The sequence below is a fragment of the Homarus americanus genome, unplaced genomic scaffold (genome assembly GCF_018991925.1).
Source record: "Homarus americanus isolate GMGI-L3 unplaced genomic scaffold, GMGI_Hamer_2.0 scaffold25013, whole genome shotgun sequence".
Classification (NCBI taxonomy): Eukaryota; Metazoa; Arthropoda; class Malacostraca; order Decapoda; family Nephropidae; genus Homarus; species Homarus americanus.
In genome coordinates this window covers 5,558,304-5,576,312 of record NW_024722158.1, presented here as the reverse complement: position 1 = coordinate 5,576,312, position 18,009 = coordinate 5,558,304, and the positions used below count along the sequence as shown (strand labels likewise).

General features: G+C 48.6%; 1 protein-coding gene across 1 annotated transcript in view; it reads right to left on the bottom strand.

Annotated features, from left to right (window-relative positions):
- LOC121862157 (rho family-interacting cell polarization regulator 2-like) overlaps window positions 1-18,009 on the bottom strand; it is a 79,863-nt gene that overhangs the window by 54,260 nt on the left and 7,594 nt on the right. The window contains exon 2 of the mRNA XM_042360230.1: window positions 12,576-12,637. The gene's annotated coding sequence lies outside the window, so the exon portion shown is untranslated. The remainder of the gene's footprint in view (window positions 1-12,575; window positions 12,638-18,009) is intronic.

Here is an 18,009-nt window from a genome sequence, read left to right as displayed (position 1 = left end):
AGTGGTTACCTGTTAATAAGTGTCTTGTGTCGTCACTGATTAACTGTTACGGTTGAGGTGTCTCTGTGATGATGGTGTGTTATTGGGTCATATTGTCCGGTTTACAGAGGTGATAGTCCGGTTTACAGAGGTGGTTGTCCGGTTTACAGAGGTGGTTGTCCGGTTTAGAGATGTGAGTACGGCTTAGAGAGGTGGTAGTCCGGTTTAGAGAGGGTTAGAGGGGTGGTAGTCCAGTTTAGAGAGGTGATAGTCTGCATTTTTGAGTTATCACCTTCCCCACGCCCCCATTCTTGAGTTACAACCTTCCCCACGCCCTCATTCTTGAGTTACCACCTTCCCCTCACCCTCATTCTTGAGTTACCACCTTCCCCATGCCCACATTCTTGAGTTACCACCTTCCCCTCACCCTCATTCTTGAGTTACCACCTTCCCCCACACCAATGAGTAACCTGTACCTCAGCCATCCACGTGATTTACCAAGCGTGTATTGTACTCATTGTGTGTGTTAGTAACGGGCGAGATGTCACGCTTTGTAACTCTCTCTCTCTCAACTTGGTTACGGGTAAAATGAAGTACAGGTATTCACACACACACACACACACACACACACACACACACACACACACACACACACAATATTGATACACACATTCTCCGTCAGTGTATGAGTAAAATGAAAAAACAGTATACAGGTATAGATGTTTCTGGATATATAGGTGCCAACAAACATCTTCCTGGGTTACAAATATATGTTAGGGGGACAAGTGGGGAGGAGAGCAGGAGGTAAGGAGGGGAAAGGTAGAGGGAGGAGAGAGGAGGGTAGACTGGCCACACCCACACTCCTCCCTTTATGTGCTGGGCGTGGTTGAATCTCTCTCTCTCTCTCTCTTTCTCTAAGCCTGCCTATCTGTCTCACTGTCTCTTTCACTACAATCTCTCCTTCTCAGTCTCCGTCTCTCACTTCCGCGAGAGACACAGCAGCAGGACACACACAAGGCCAGGAAGACAAAAACTTGATGTTGTGGACCACATTCTGACGACGATACTAGCTAATGTGACCTTCACCTGCCTGCCTCCCTCCACTACCTGTGCTTCCCTCCTTCCCTCCACTACCTGTGCTTGTGCTTGCCCCCTTCCCTCCACTACCTGTAAGTCCCACCCCCCTCCCTTCCTCTAGCCTATGTGACCTCCACCTGTCTCCCTCCTTCCCTCCCTCCTTCCCTCCCTCCTTCACCTCCCTCCTTCCACCACCTGTACTTCTCACCCTTACACACACACACACCTGCATTGATGTAACAGGTGGTAGCCATTAATTAAATTAATTCGAGTGATAATCCTTACGTGATATGCTGAGAGATTTTTATTTCTCTATCTCACTATCTCCCTTTCTCTATCTCATTATCTCTCTATCTATCTCTCACTTTCTAATTATCTACATACCTTTCTATAGTATCTACTTGTGTGTGTGTAAGTGTGTGTGTGTGTGTGTGTGTGTGTGTGTGTGTGTGTAAGTGTGTGTGTGTGTGTAAGTGTGTGTGTGTGTGTGTGTAAGTACGCAAGTGTTATGATTTATCGAGGCAATGACGTCATTAGGGAAAAAATCACAGCACTAAAACCGTAAGACTTGTAGAGAGAGAGAGAGAGAGAGAGAGAGAGAGAGAGAGAGATTACAGTACTCACAACACACACCGTCAGGCAGCTCCTTCAGGTAACCTCGTCAGCCAAGACTCACCTGACGAAGGAAAAAAATAACTCATTAGTAAACACATACCTGTGAGATCAGATGTTTACAAGACCTTAATATAAATGGTCCTCTTAACCTAACCTAACTGAATCACTTAAGAAACCTCACGTAGATGACAGGTAAAGATGGCGTCAATGTTATACAAAGACTGTTTCAGAATATTAGTTGATGACTCTCTCTCTCTCTCTTAGGAGCTAAGACGAGGTTCATCCCCATAGGTGAGGAGGGGAGGGGAGGGGAGGAAGGGGAGGGAGGGAGGGGAGGAGGGAGGGAGGGAGGGAGGGAGGGAGGAGGGGAGGGAGGAGAGGGAGGGAGGAGGGTGAGGGAGGGGAGGAGGGGAAGGGAAGGAAGGAAGGAAGGGAAGAAGGGAGGGGAGGGGGAGTCTAGAGGGTTTAATAAAGGGAACATACTGCTGTCTTGTTTTGCTACTAAGAGAGAGAGAGAGAGAGGGCCCTATGGAAAGCCCTCAAGATAGGCCGGCAAAACAAGGTCATATTATATGGGCGTGGTGTGGGCGTGCGCAAACGAAGGTCATGGGGGGGGTGTGGAGGGACATCGTGGGCGTAGGATATAGAAGGCGTGTACTCTGCCGTGTGTATGTGGGCGTGGGTTGGTGCGTAGACGTGGCAGGTGAGTCAAGGTCAGGGGCGTGGGGCGTCGGCGACCTACGGTAGTAACCAGGGCGTGGGTGATGTGGGCAGGGACAGGTGAAGGTCATGGGCGTGTGTGGTAGTGGTGGTGATGGTGCGTAGTGGTGGTTGATGGTGGTGGGGGTAGTAATGGTGGTAAAGGCTTTCATTATGACGACTAATAATGAACCTCTCTCTCTCTCTCTCTCTCTCTCTCTCTCTCTCTCTCTCTCTCTCGCACACACACACAAACATACTTCACTGTACACACCTGCCTTGGTTTCTCTTAAGATGCCGTATGTACGTCTTTGTGTCGCGTACACAAAGAACTGGCGGCTATGTACACACGCACTTAAAGAGACACTACAAAAACACACACACACACACACTGAGATTGAGATGGTGTGTGTGTATGAGAGAGAGAGAGAGAGAGAGAGAGAGAGAGAGAGAGGACAGCCTCTTACAATCTCAAAATGGCGACACAGAACTGAGACTCTACCTGTAATTACATACGGCCTTAAGAACTAAAGAACTGCTTATGGGTAAATATATACGCCTTAACCCCCCTCCCCCCACGACACATCTCCCTACCCTCCCCCTCCCCCACCCTCTAGGCCCATCCCATCCATCCCCTTCACCCCACCCCTTCCTCCACTACTCTCCTCACTCTTCTCTCCCTCCACTATCCCCCACACCCTCCCAGATTTCTTCCATTGCTTCCACCTTCCTCCCTATCCTCTCCCCCAGACTTCCCCTGCTATCACCTTACCAACGCAAACACAGTACGTTCGTCCGTCTGTCTGTCCGTCTGCAACAACAACACTGCCAAGACGGTTGCACCAGAATTATCCAGCGTTTGACAGTGAGATATTGTGATTGTTTGTTTGTTTACTTGATTATATTATTTACCTGTCTGAGTTGTTTGTGTTTGTTTACCTGATTATATTACTTACCTGTTTCAGTTGTTTGTGTTAGTTTACCTGATTATATTATTTACCTGTCTGAGTTGTTAATTGGAGTCACCTTGAAATTAGACACACTTGTTTATTACACCTGATGATCAAACACTCCAACACTAACGTAATTTAACCTAACCTAACCCAACCTACTCTAATTTAACCTAACTAAAACCAAACCATAACCAAACCATAACCAAACCCTAACCTAACCTAACCCCTCCAGGTAGCGTTAGGGTGGTTAACGATCAGGTAAAATAAGCTGGGGTGCTAATCGTCAGGTGATCCGATTACGGTAACAGTGGGGGCATTAATTTCTTGGCTGAGAGAGAGAGAGAGAAAGAGAGAGAGAGAGGAGAGAAAGAGAGAGAGAGAGAGAGAGGAGAAAGAGAGAGAGAGAGAGAGAGAGAGAGAGAGAGAGAGAGAGAGAGAGAGGATACCTCGAAAGCTCCCCTCTCACCTCGCCTGGCTGGGGTGAGAGGCAAGAGTACTTGTTGTCTAGAAGGAACTGAGGGGAGGAGAGGGGATGATGAGTGTATTGTGAGGGGAATAGCCAGAGAGGGACAGGAGTGTGTCTTGAGGGGGAGGAAATGCTTGTCTGTGAGGGGAAGTGGGAGAGAGGGTAGGAGGGAGGGAGAGAATGTGAGGGGAAGAGGGAGAGAAGGTAGGAGAGGGAGGGAGAGAATGTGAGGGGAAGAGGGAGGGAGAGAAGGTAGGAGAGGGAAAGAAAGGAGGGAATATGAATGGGAGGGAGATAAAGTAGGAGAGAGGGAGAGAATGTGAGGGGAAGAGGGAGAGGGTAGAAGGAGGGAGGGAGAGAAGAAATGAAGGGGAGAAGTATATCAGACTCGCCTTTATTCTCCCTTTGCCGCCCACAGACCACCCACACCCACCACCCACACACCACACCACCCATGACCGCCCACACAATCATACCCACTACCCACAACCACCCATGACCGCCCACACAATCATAACCACCACCCACAACCACCCAGAGCCGCCCACACAATCATGACCACCACCCACAACCACCCAAGACCGCCCACGTCACAGTTATCTACACCACCGCCCACCCACCCTCACGACCACTCAGAGTGAATCAGTGTCAACATAGAGTCGGCCATGACAAGCGTGACAGCGAGCATGTCAACCTTAGTGACAGTCAAGAGGTCAAGTTGCTTAACACTTTCTTGTCTCTAATTGGTGTCTTGTATACAGAACTTTGCTATACACAGTGCCATCTCAGTGCCATCTTAGTGACCTCTGGTGTATAGTGCCATCTTAGTGACCTGTGGTATACACAGTGCCATCTAAGTGACCTTTGATGTACAGTGCCATCTTAGTGACCTCTGGTGTATAGTGCCATCTTAGTGACCTCTGGTATACACAGTGCCATCGTGACTTGACTAACAACACGACAATAACAGTGAGGTGCCTTGTGTCTACCTGTGAACTGTTACCCTCCCTCACTCCTACTTACTTACCTACCTCCCTCCTACCTACCTACCCCTCCCTCCTACCTACCTACCCCTCCCTCCTACCTATCTCACGTACGTCCAACTGTCTCGCTCCCGTCTTTATTACATCTCCTCGCTCCTCCCCTTCCATCCCTCCTACTCTCCCCCACACACACATTGAACCCAGTTCACACACCATCAATGTACTAGTATGCAATATTGCCATCACCCAGAGCAGGTGTTGCAACGCCCCTTTGTGTGTAACATGCAATCACCTCTGACCCCCTCCTTCATATCAACAAGGTCCTTCTTTGGATGACTTGAGTAGCGGTTCTTACTAACATCCTTCCCTCCCTCTCTCCTTCCTTCCTTCTTCCTTCTCCTCCTCTCGTTCTTCCCTCTCCCTCCTCCTCGTGTCATCCCTTCTCCCTTACTTCCCTCCTCCTCCTCGTCCTCTTGTACTTTGTGGTGAGTTACGGACCGTACTTTATGGTGAGTTACGGACCGTACTTTATGGTGAGTTACGGACTGTACGTGGACCATGACTGATGATTTACGGGTTAAAAGAATATTACGTATCATATTGTCATTGTTTTTGTCTCAGTGTTGTTACTTCAAGGTCGGTAGTGTTGTTGTTGTTGGTGCTGGTTAGGTTAAGTTAGGATAGGTTAGGCTGCTGGTTGATGGTCCACACCTGGGGGATAACTACAGGTGTTCAAGAGACAACTGCCATAAGGTTCACCTGTAGCCTGTAGTGGTTAGGTTAAGTTCTCACGTAGCCTGTAGTGGTTGTGTCCGCCTGCAGGGACCTAGAAGCAACAGCCTGCTTGATCACGCTCTCACCTGGAGGAAGGAAGGGGCGAGAGGGGGGAGAGGGGAGGGGTAACTTAGCTGGGGGGTAAGGTGAGGAGCCCTGAGGGTATAAACGACAGGTAAACGGCAGGTAACTGTGTCAGGTGAGTATACCAGAGGGTGTGGTGGGGTAGGGTGGGGTAGGGTGGGGCTGGGTGGAGTAGGCTGGGGTGGGGTTGGGGTGGGTGTGGTGTGGTGGGGTAGGGGTGGGGTGGTGGGTGGAGTAGGGGTGGGGTGGGGTAGGGTAGGGTGGAGTAGGGTAGGGTGGGGCAAGGTAGGGTGGCTGGGGTGAAGTGGGGCGTGGTAGCGTTGTGTAATGTGGGGTGTGGTGTTAGGTGTGAGGTAGGGCTAGTTGAGGCATGGCTGTGAGGAGGTGTATGAGGAAGGGCAGGACTGTGGGGTGGTGTTTGAAGTGAGGTTGTGCCATGATAAGGGCAGGGCAGGACAGAAATGGGGTGTGTGGAAGACGGGGAGGTACTACTGACGGGGGAGGTGCTACTGACGGAGGAGACGCTACTGACGGGGGAGGTGCTACTGACGAAGGAGACGCTACTGACGAAGGAGACGCTACTGACGGAGGAGGTGCTACTGACGAGGAGGTGCTACTGACGGAGGAGGTGCTACTGACAGGGGAGACGTTACTGACGAAGGGGGTGCTACTGAGGAAGGGGCTGCTACTAATGGGGAGGTGTTCCTGATAGGGGTGGAGCCATACAAATCACACCCCAGTTAACACTCACTCATCCACACTAACTGTCACAACTACCTCACGCTCAATCACCAGTTAATGACATCTGACTGGGTTAAACTGACACGCACCCCACCTTAAGCAAATTCTCCAGTTACCTGTCGCGGTACTAAACTGTCGTTGTGGTTGAACTGTCCCGTGTTACCTTATGACTGTGTGACTGTCTGACGCACCCAGAATAATTAGCCAGGTGTCGTGTAACTGTCTAAATTAAGTGTTTCAGGTTCGGTAACTGTTTCAGAGGTATTTCTTCAGGTTAAGTGGCGTACTGGTGGTAACTGTATACTGGTAACTGTATAATAGTGGTGATGGTAATAGTACTGGTGGTGGTAGCAGTACTGGCAATAGTGGTAGTACTTGTAATGGTGGTAATGGTGGTGGTAATAGTACTGGTATTAGTGGTGGTAGTACTGGTATTACTGGTAGTGGTGGTAGTACTGGTAGTGGTGGTACTGGTGGTGGTGGTGGTAGTAGAGACAGGCGCCAACAATATTAACAGTTAAGTGGCTACAAAAACCTCAACTTATGAACTCCACTTGCTGGGCCCTTCTCTGTTTCTCCCCTGACACCTCCCTGATATCTCCCTCTCTCCCCTAACACCTCCCTCTCCTCCCTGACACCCCCTCTCCCCTCTGACACCCACCACGCTGATACCTCTCTCTCCCTGATACCTCCATCTCTCTCCCTGATCCCTCCCTCTTTCTCCCTGATACCTCCCTCTCTCCCCCGACACCCCCCTCTTCCCCCTGACCCCTATCTCTCCCCTGACACCTCCCTTACCTCCCTGATACCTCTCTCTCCCCTGACATCCCTCTCTCTCCCCTGACACAATCTTCTCTCCCAGACACCTCCCTCACCGTTCCTCTCCTTCTCCTCCTCCCCTCATCTTTTCCCTCATCCCTCACCTTCCAATTCTCCCACCCTTCTCACTTCCCCTCATCTTATCTTCTCCCTCACCCCTCACCAGGTAAACAACAGCTTTTGCACAACAACCTCCTTGACGATCTGAGTACTCCTGCACCTACCCCTCCTTCTTCACCCTCTCCTACTTCACTACCGCCTTCTCTTTCTTCACTACATCCTCCTCCTCCTACACTACATCCTCCTTCTGCTCCTTCTTCACTACCTCTTCCTCCTTCTCCTCCTTCCTTACTATCAACTTTAGCCAGATAGTAACAGCGGTACATTAACCTCTCAGCTGTTAAGATTATGTAAACAAACGCCCTATGAAATAAACTGGGAACCTTCTACTTAAGTCTGGCCTTGAAGTACACCTCTCTCTCTCTCTCTCTCTCTCTCTCTCTCTCTCTCTCTCTCTCTCTCTCTCTCTCTCTATCCATTATTAACCTGTTACTGTTTGTTAATCGTCGGCAGATAGATCCAGAGAGAGGGGGAGGGGGGAGAATGAGGGAGGGGAGGAGAGGGGGAGGAAGAGTAGAAGGAATGAGCGTGATAAAAGAGGAGAATATAGAATAGGAAAAGAGGAGGTCTTGATGAAAGCGGAGGAGAGAAGGTGAAAAATGAGGAAGAATGAAGGAGAAGAAGAGGAGGAGGAGGAGGAGGAGGAGTAGAATGAGGAGAAGGAAGGAGAAAGAAATGGAATAAAGAAAGTATTGGAAAAGAGGAAGAGGAAGAATGAGAAAGAAGAGGAGAGGAAGAATGAGGAAGAAGAGGAGGAGAAAGAATGAGGAAGAAGAGGAGGAGGTAAACTTCCGGTTCGTGAGAAACGGACGGACACCTTCAAACATCTGCTGGTTAGTGCGCTGACCCTCCTGCTGTTATTGTTGTTGTTATTGGTGCTGTTATTAGTGCTGTTATTTCTCACTGCTGCTGTTATTGGTGTTGTTGTTGTTATGGTTGTTATTGTTGGTGATGTTTTTGTTGTTGATGATGATGGTGGTGTTATTATTATGGTTGTTGTTGTTGTTGTTGTTGATGGTGGTGTTTTTGTTCTTGCTATTGTTGTTGTTGGTGGTGGTGGTGGTGGATGGTGTTATTATTGTTGCTTGCTATTTGACGACAAACACTCACCTGTCGTATCAACTTACTAGCACCTCACACACACACACACGCACTACATGCTCGTGTGTGAGTGAGTGTGAGTGAGTGAGTGAGTGTAAAACCACATTAAACACCATCACCCACACACACACATCTCTACTACTACAGTGTTACGTGTTACTGCTCCTTACCATCTATCATGTTCCGTATCTTAAAGTAACACTAAGTCACCCTCGAGGCAAGTCATTCTCAACACCAATATCTCAAGCTGGAGTGAAATCGCCCAGGTGTCTGAGGGCTCACGATGCGACTACCAGAAAGAGATATTTTTGCGCTCCAACTACTTTCCCGTTAAGACTACAACGCCAAACTACCGTACTTCAAGCACATCAAAATTGCGCACGAAAAAAAAAAAAAAAAAGGCGCGAACCGTCATAGACAATTTGCGCGCCTAAGACCTTTTACACCGCTAGAACTGAACAGAACAGCTAGGAGTGGGGTTGGGGTGGGTGGGGGGATGAATGGGGGAGGAAACTCAACACCAGGGATGGGGGTGTGGGGATGTAGATGGGTGGGTGGACTAATGCTGGGGTGAGGGTGTGGAGGTGTGGGGGTCAGGGGGGTGTGGGGTGGGAGATGTGTGGGGGGCTCAGTGGTGTGTCTTGGGGGAGAAGTTGACCAAGTGAACATTAACTCTTGACGCTGCTGAGAGAGAGAGAGAGAGAGAGAGAGAAATAAATATGAAGAAAAAATCACTCAACATCAACGCACACCTTAACACACACACACACACACGTACGTTTCCCACATATTTAATGAATGTTTTACCGTGACATCACCCACACACTTAAAACAACACAGCAAGTTTTAGCCGTCAGCCGAAATAACAGGTTTAACTGAGGTCTAGACAACTTTAAATCACTCCTACACTATTTATTTAGTTTGACTCATTTTTTCTCATTATTAACTCTAAGTATTGTTATTACCTCTCTGTTACGATAAAGGAGGGAATAGTGGAGAAAGATGCTAGGAAAGTGAGAGTAAAATGCTAAGACAACATGTTAGGAGAAGTATGTGAAACTCTCTCTCTCTCTCTCTCTCTCTCTCTCTCTCTCTCTCTCTCATACTCAAGACATATGGTACTCAGTCAAGGTAGAGTCAGGTGGCACTCTCTAAAGACAGGTGGCACTGAGTAAGACAGGTGGCACTGAGTAAGACAGGTGGCACTGGGTAAGACAGGTGGCACTGAGTAAGACAGGTGGCACTGAGTAAGACAGGTGGCACTGGATAAGACAGGCGTGGCACTGAGTCAAGGTAAGACAGGTGGCACTGAATAAGACAGGCGTGGCACTGAGTCAAGGTAAGACAGGTGGCACTGAATAAGACAGGCGTGGCACTGAGTCAAGGTGTGGGACAAGAGTAGAGTGTTTTGCCTCAACAGCTCCCAGTGGCTGTCGACCCTGTGGTGTTGTTTTATTACGATGATGTGTTAATGATGGTGATTATAGTGCGTGTTGTACCTGGCCATGATGCAAGTTGAGGTGAGAGGGTGAGAGTGTGGGGAGGGTGTGAGAGAGAGAGGAATGTGGGGGAAAGAAGGGAGAGAGTGGGGGAGAGAGGGAGGAGAGATTTTGAGAGGAGGGAGAGAGAGTGAAGAATAATGAAGGAACGGAGAAAGGCATGAAGAGAGAGGGGGAGGGAGAGAGAAAGAGAGTGAGAGTGAATGATGGAAGAAGTGGGTAGGCAAGGAGGGAGAGATAAAGAGAGGGAGAAAGAGGGAGACAGACACAGAGAGAGAAAGAGAAAAAATGAAACAAAAGACAAACCAAGATAGGTGTTAGAGAGAAATGTAAACGAAGAAGAGAAATTTACCGCCAAAGGAGAAATTCATTCCTACCAGTGACACGAAAAAATAATAACAACAGAAAAATCATCGTCTTTTTTTTTGCTTCCCCTCCGGCATCCACAACTTATCATAACCGCACCACCAACGACGATGATGATGACGATGAGGACGATGATGATGATGATGATGACGTGGCCTTCTAGTCATTGCTCTGCTGATGGGAAAATTTACGTAAAATACTCGACATTATCTACATTCTCCGACATGGTTTTTAGAGCGAATACGTTATGGTGAAACTTGAAGGTCCGTTTTTTTTTTTTTTTTTACATTATCTCTCTTCTCTCTCTCTGTGTCTCTACCTTTCTCTCTCACTTAACCCTTCAAACACACTAATCTCTATTAATATTTTCTATTTACACTAATCAGGTGACTGTTTGTTTACATGGATCAGCTGACTAGTGATCGAGCGCGCGCAAAATACACTTCCTTTATTTACACGAATTAGCTGACCAGAGCGATTAAAAGCCTGCGCGAACTTCTGACCGAGAATTGTTTATTTACATCCATCAGCTGACTCAAACGACCCTGCACGCGCAAACTAACACCATGACTTTGACTTCTGTTATTGAATTTACCTGAGTGTGTGATTCCCGGAAGGTGAGCAAGAACTGCTTCTGGCAATTACTGCACGTATATAATGTTACTGTGTGGAAATAAACCTGATGTTATTGTTTTTCTTATCCAATTTATCAGCCGCCACACACACACACACACACACACACACACACACACACACACACACACACGTCACCAACCACTAACCACAAAATTCTCCAGATTATTGGTTCTAAAAGATTACCTGAGAATACCTGTATCAAGACTCTCTCTCTCTCTCTCTCTCTCTCTCTCTCTCTCTCAAACCGTGACACCTCCAACCTGTGGTCTGATGGCGTGACAGACACAATCACCTTCTCCACTATACGAAGAAGAATGTTCACGCTTTCCAACATGTCTTCTTTACCTGCACATGATGGGTAAATACTGAGTGTGTGTCTTTCTCTCTAGTCTATATGTATAATATTGGAGTGAGTGAGTGTAGTGTGTGTGTGTGTGTGTGTGGAATGTATGTGTGTGTGTGTGTGTGTGTGTATATACAGGCGTGCTTGGAAGAAAGGCAGGTGTGTGACTATCTGGGAGCACACGCTAGAAGAAGAGAGGGGTGAGGTTAAGGAGGAGGAAGGTGAGAGGTGGGTAGGGGGAGGGAGGTGAGGGAGGTGGGGAGGAGGGAGGTGGGGAGGTGGGTAGGGGGAGGAGGTGAGAGGTGAGTGGGGAGGTGGGGGGAGCTGAGGGTGGGGTGGGTGGGAGGAGGTGAGGGGGGCTGGGGAGGAGGGAGGTGAGGTGGGTGGGGAGGAGGTGAGGGGAGCTGAGGGAGGAGGTGAGGTAGGGAGGAGGAGGTGAGGCTGAGGGGAGGAGGGAGGCTGGGGTGGGTGGGGAGATGGTGAGGGTGGGGGTGGGAGTGGGTGGGGAGGTGGGGAGCTGGGGAGGAAAATGGGGTGAGGACCCAGGCTCTGTAGACCCTAGGTTGGTGGGTGTGGCTTTCCTTTCCTCTGTCAACACCGCCACCACCCCACCACCCCTTCTCCCACCACCCACTCAATCTTCCCACCCCACTGACCCCCACCCCACCCACCCCTCCTGTACCCACCCACACCCACCCACCACCCACCCACCCACTTCTACCCAACCATCACCACCACCACAGCTGGCTCCACCTTCCAGTCTCCGTGTTAAGCTGCAGGAGGGAAATTAACAAAATGGCTGATGTTTGCAGCCAGCTGCTGGGAGAATGGTCGATTATGGTGGTGATGAGAGAGAGAGAGAGAGAGAGAGATATCACAGACACTATACTTACACCTTGGCATCACTCACCTGCCTATGCCATAACCTCCACCTGATCACTGCCAAGGTGTGTCATCATCACTACCACCATCATCATCATCATCATCATCATCATCCACACTAAATTCATCACTAACATCACCACCACCAGCAGCATCAGTAAGCGGAGATGATCAGGTTAATTATACAGGTAAGGAAACAGGAGATGAACGTCTTGAGCATCATATTTCATCTTGGTTATGATGACGAGGAGAGGAAGAGGAGGTTACAGGTCATGTGTGTATGTTTGTACACACACACACACACACACACACACACACACACACACACACACGTTTACTGAGAGTACTAATTTAAATTCAGCCTAACGTAACCTAATCACAAGTAATACCTACATTATATTAATAAACTTCAATGGAAACCAACAGGTGTGAGTTTACCTTGACTGTGCTGCTGTAGAAGGCGCTGACGAGGGAGTTACAGTATTCAGGTGTATTCTTACCTGTAATTAAGAAGAGAGAAACACGTTAAAAATCATGAATATTATGTATGTATGTATGTAGATAGGTATTTATGCATGTATGTATGTATCAGTGTGTGTGTGTGTGTGTGTGTGTTCACCTGTACACTTGACAAAGACAAAACAGTGGGTCAGGCAGACACTCGTATGTGAGTGTGTGTATTTGTTTGAGTGTGTGTGTGAGTGTGTGAGGAACGTGGCTATACTCGTGTACAGGGGCTTAGGAACCCTCTCATCCATCATACTCTCCCTCCACACACACACACACACACACACACACACACACACACACACACACACACACACACACACGGAGGGTGGAAAGGTTAGATTGTGTATATGTTTGTGAAGATAGAGGTGTGTGTGTGTGTGTGTGTGTGTGATAGTTTCCACCTCTGTTTGTTCCGTGTACAGCGAAGGAAGGACAACCCTTATTTACCTTTACAAGAGTCCCGTTCTACCTGTTCCTACCTCACACACACACAGGTAAGCCCAATATGCTCAGTGGGTTGTGGGTTAAATTTCTTCCTTACCTGGTGATGTGGTAAGTGAATCAGATACTGTACACCTGAGTCTTTACCTGACTTACTGACTCATTCACTGACAGAAAATCTCTCACTCACTTTTCCCTCCCACACTCATATCGTCTCTTCCTCCCTCCATCTCACCTTCTCTCCTTTACTTGACCTCACCTGATTCCCCTCTCTCTCTCTCTCTCTCTCTCTCTCTCTCTCTCTCTCTCTCTCTCTCTCTCTCTCTCTCTCTCTCTCTCTCTCTCTCTCTCTCTCTCTCTCCTCTCTCTCTCTCTCTCACACACACATTACCAAACATCACTCTCTCATATTAAACTAAATATAATGTGGTTGGGTTGGGAAGCAGGAAATCTGAGAGTGTGTGTAAAACAAGTATATTTTTAACACCGTGACCTTGTTGTTGGGTGTGGAGGTACAAGTGCCTGACTGGTGCTGCGAGGAGGGAGAGGGAGGGTACTGAGGGAGGGAAGGTGGATGGGAGGAGGAGGGAGGGAGGCTTAGCTTTGGTTAAGTATAGTGAAGGAGGGGGGAGGGGGTAGGGAGGGAGGGAGGGAGAGGAAGGGAGGAGAGAGACGGAGGAGGAAGTGGCCTGTTGAGATGGAGAGGAGAGGAATAGATACATAATAACATTCTTCTACCCCCCTTCCCTCCCCCCCTCTCTCTCTCTCTCTCTTTCTCTCTCTCTCTCTTTCTTTCTCCCACCTCATATGTATATCACAATGACTATACATCTGTTAAGAAAAACAATAACATCCACAAAGTGTTAACGTTCTTTCAGTCAGTCAGTCAGTCAAGTCAAGCACTCAGGCATTCAGTCAAAACACAATCAGTCTGTCCAACCCAGTCATGCAGTCGTCGCAGTCAGGATAAGCATTCATAGAGCTGACACAAGCAGGTAAGTATGAGGCGAGCCAGCACAAGGTCGACGACTGATGGTAAAAACAGAGTTAGACGCCTACCCTGAGGTACACCACCTGCTGTCTCTCACCTTCCCTCCTTCTTTACTTCCCTCCTTCTCTCTCTCTTTCCCTCCCTCCCTCTTTACCTTCCTGGCTAAATGGCTCTCAGTGTTAATGGACCCCAACATTACCATTATGTTTGGGGCTCAGTGCTAAGGGGGCCCAGTGCTAAGGGGGCTCAGTGCTAAGGGGGCCCAGTGCTAAGGGGGGCCAGTGCTAAGGGGGGCCCAGGACTAAGGAGGCCCCAAACCTAATGTAAGCAAAGTGCAGATGTAAACATAGAATCGATGTAAACAAAACAGGTGTAAAGAGAAAAAGTGTATACAGACGACAGATGTAAACGGAAAAGGTGTAAACAGACGACAAATGTAAGTGTATAAACAAATCAGGTGCATCAACAAAACAGGTGTAAACAGAAGAGGTGTAAACAGGTATACATAAGGTGTTTCCTGGCAGGTAAGAACCATTGTTACCACGACCTCCAAGTAACAGTACAGGTGGAGGAAGTCTTGTGTCTACTTAACATAAACTGATTTACTGTATCATGACACAGATTCACTTGACGATACTGAGACACAGATTCACTTGACGATACTGAGATTTAGATTCACTTTACGATGCACTACAGAGATTCACTTGACGATACCGATACTTCGCTTCACTTTACGATGCACTACAGAGATTCACTTTACGATACTGAGACTTAGCTTCACTTTACAATGCACTACAGAGATTCACTTGACGATACTGAGATTTAGATTCACTTTACGATGCACTACAGAGATTCACTTGACGATACCGATACTTCGCTTCACTTTATGATAACAATACTTACAGTACACCTACTTATCTCTCTCTATTGACCTAGGTATCGTCTCTCTCTCTCTCAGGTACCAAAATAAACAGTAACATAGTATATACAGTAACTCTCCCTGATCCCCCTCCGACCACATTAAACATGATCTTGAGTGCCAACTATAAACGAAGGGATAAAAGAATCTCGAATGTCATTGGTTGCAAGCTGAAGCAAAATGTAGGGAGGAGATTAACAGCATAAGAATATCCTGTTCTTTGATTGGCTGTCATTGCGTCACTTGATTCGTTGTCGATTACGTCATTAGCTAGATATTGAGGTTGAATTGCACTGAAGGATTTGGAATAAGACTGCTCCTTGATTGGTTGGTTGTCTATTACGTCATCGCATCAAAACTGTTTATGATTGGTGAGCTTCCCGTTTCGTCATTGACTGAAAACAGTTTCTTCATTGGTCTGTACTCCATTACGTCATCACTTAAAAACTTATTCTTGTATGGTGGGTTCCCATTACGTCATTTTTTAAAGTTGCTCCCTGATTGGTCGACGGTTCTCGAGGCGGGTGAGCTATGATTGGTCCAGCAGACATTTAGACATCAGCAAGTGTACCAACGTCAGGATCTCATGTAAACGTCAGTAAATATACCTCCTGGGGCGGCTTACGGTAAATACTTCCCCTAAGGCATCTCCCTCCCTCTCTCCCCTCTCCTTCCCGTCCCTCCCCTCTCCTTCCCTTCCCTCCCCGCCCCTGCTGACATTCCTCCCCCTCCCTCCTGCGGCTGACACTCCTTGTCCCCTCCCTCATGTGGCTGACATTCCCCCCCTCCCTCCTGCGGCTGACATTCCTCCCCACCCCTCCTGCGGCCTGACATTCCTCCCCCCTCCCTCCTGCAGCTGACATTCCCTCCCCCCTCCCCCACCCAGCTGACACTCCTCCACCCCCCCCCCACCGATTATTATCATTTCTCCTTCCCATCCTCTCCCCTGCTGACAGTCCTACACCTCCCCCCTCATCATCACTCTCCCCTTCATCTCCTGCTTCCCTCTCACCCCCCTTCTCCACACCCACTTCCTCCCCTTCCCCCTCAAGGCTGCACAATAATAGATCATTAAGTAGTTATGATAATTTATCCACCCAGAAGGTCGCCATTTAACATAACACACCCAAGGTCCTGTATTCTTAAAGACTCTTAAGGTAAATACTCCCCTTAAGGTAAATATTCCTCATAAGTTAAAATATTCCTCGTAAGTTAAAATATTCCTCTTAAGTGGGTCAGAAACGTTTCTTTGTGTAAATTGAGAAAAGCGAACACACGGTGACGCAACTAATAATAATAATAATAATAATAATAATAATAATAATAATAATAATAATAATAATAATAATAATAACAACAACAACAACAATAATAATAATCATCAGTCAGTGTACCAACATGTCTGGAACCCGTCAGAGGTGTGTGTGTGTGTGTTCGTGCGCGCGCCTTGGGTAAAGACACGAGTGATCTTTAATTAATCCTGTTCCACGTTAGGTTAGGTTGGGTTAGGTTAGGCATGTATGTGGGGGAGAGGGGGGAGAAGGAGGAGGGGTAGAAGAAGGAGGAGGAGGAGGGGAAAGAGGAGGAAGAGTCATTATACCAGCGTCAGTATAGTGCCCCCCCCCCCTTACTGGGCCAGCCTCACCCCCTCCCTATTATAGTTGAAACACACGCCAACCTTCCCCCTATCTATCCACCTGTGTATTTACCTACCTATCTACCTACCCACCTGTCTTACCTGTCTACCTACCTATTTACCTGCCCACCTATCTATCTACCTAACTACAGTACCTATCTGTCTACTTACCTGTGTACCTATCCACCCACCTATTTACCTGCCCTTATCTATACCTAACTACAGTACCTATCTACCTACCCACCTGTCTTACCTGTCTACCTACCTATTTACCTGCCCACCTATCTATCTACCTAACTACAGTACCTATCTGTCTACTTACCTGTGTACCTATCCACCCACCCACCCACCTACCTAACCTCTCCTTCCTACACCCCACGAAAGACAGAAGTGAACTCCAACATTACAATACTTGCTCTGTGATAATTGCAGAAGTGAGTCCTGTCTTCACAGTCACGATCACCCATAACAACACCCATCTTACTTACCCTGGCCAGGGAGCTACACCTGCTGGGCTACACCTGCTGGGCTGCACCTACTGCTGGGCACCTGCTGGAGCTGCACCTGCTGGGCTACACCTGCTGGGCTACACCCCTGCTGGGCTACACCTGCTGGGCTACCTGCTGCTGGGCTGCACCTGCTGGGCTACACCTGCTGGGCTACACCCTACTGAGCTACACCTGCTAAGCCACCTACTGCTGGGCACACACCTGCTGCTGGGCTACCTGCCCGGGCTACCTGCCGGGCTACCTGCTGAGCTACACCTGCTGGGCTACACCCTACTGGGCTACACCTGCTAAGCTACACCTACTGCTGGGCTACACCTGCTGGGCTACACCTGCAGGCTACACCCTGTGGGCACTACACCTTCTGGGCAACACACAGTGAACATTTATTAAGCCTAACCTAAAATATCTGATCTGAACCTAGCACACCCCCTCTCTCCCCCTCCCCTCCCCTCCCTCTTCTGAGCCCTCCCACCTTCACTACCACAGCCAGGGGTCAAGACTGCCCCTCACCCCTCCCTACCTCTTCTCCATCCTCACCCCTGTAATCCCTTGTCGCCCTCATCCCCACCTCACCACCATCCACCCTCCTTCTTCACCCCACCCCTCCCCACAAGGCACCCTAGACACCCCTCCTCCCCACAAATAACCACCCCTCCTCCACCCCACCGCCACCCCTTTTTCTCAACAACCCCCCTTCACCTACCCACCTCCCTTACCTCCCCACCACAACCCTTCACCTCCCCACCACCTCACCCTCCCACGCCACCACTACCACCACCCTTACCTCCCCACTACCCTCACCTCCCCACCACCACCACCCCACCAGCCACTCCCACCTCTAATTTAGGAGTCATATGTTTACACCT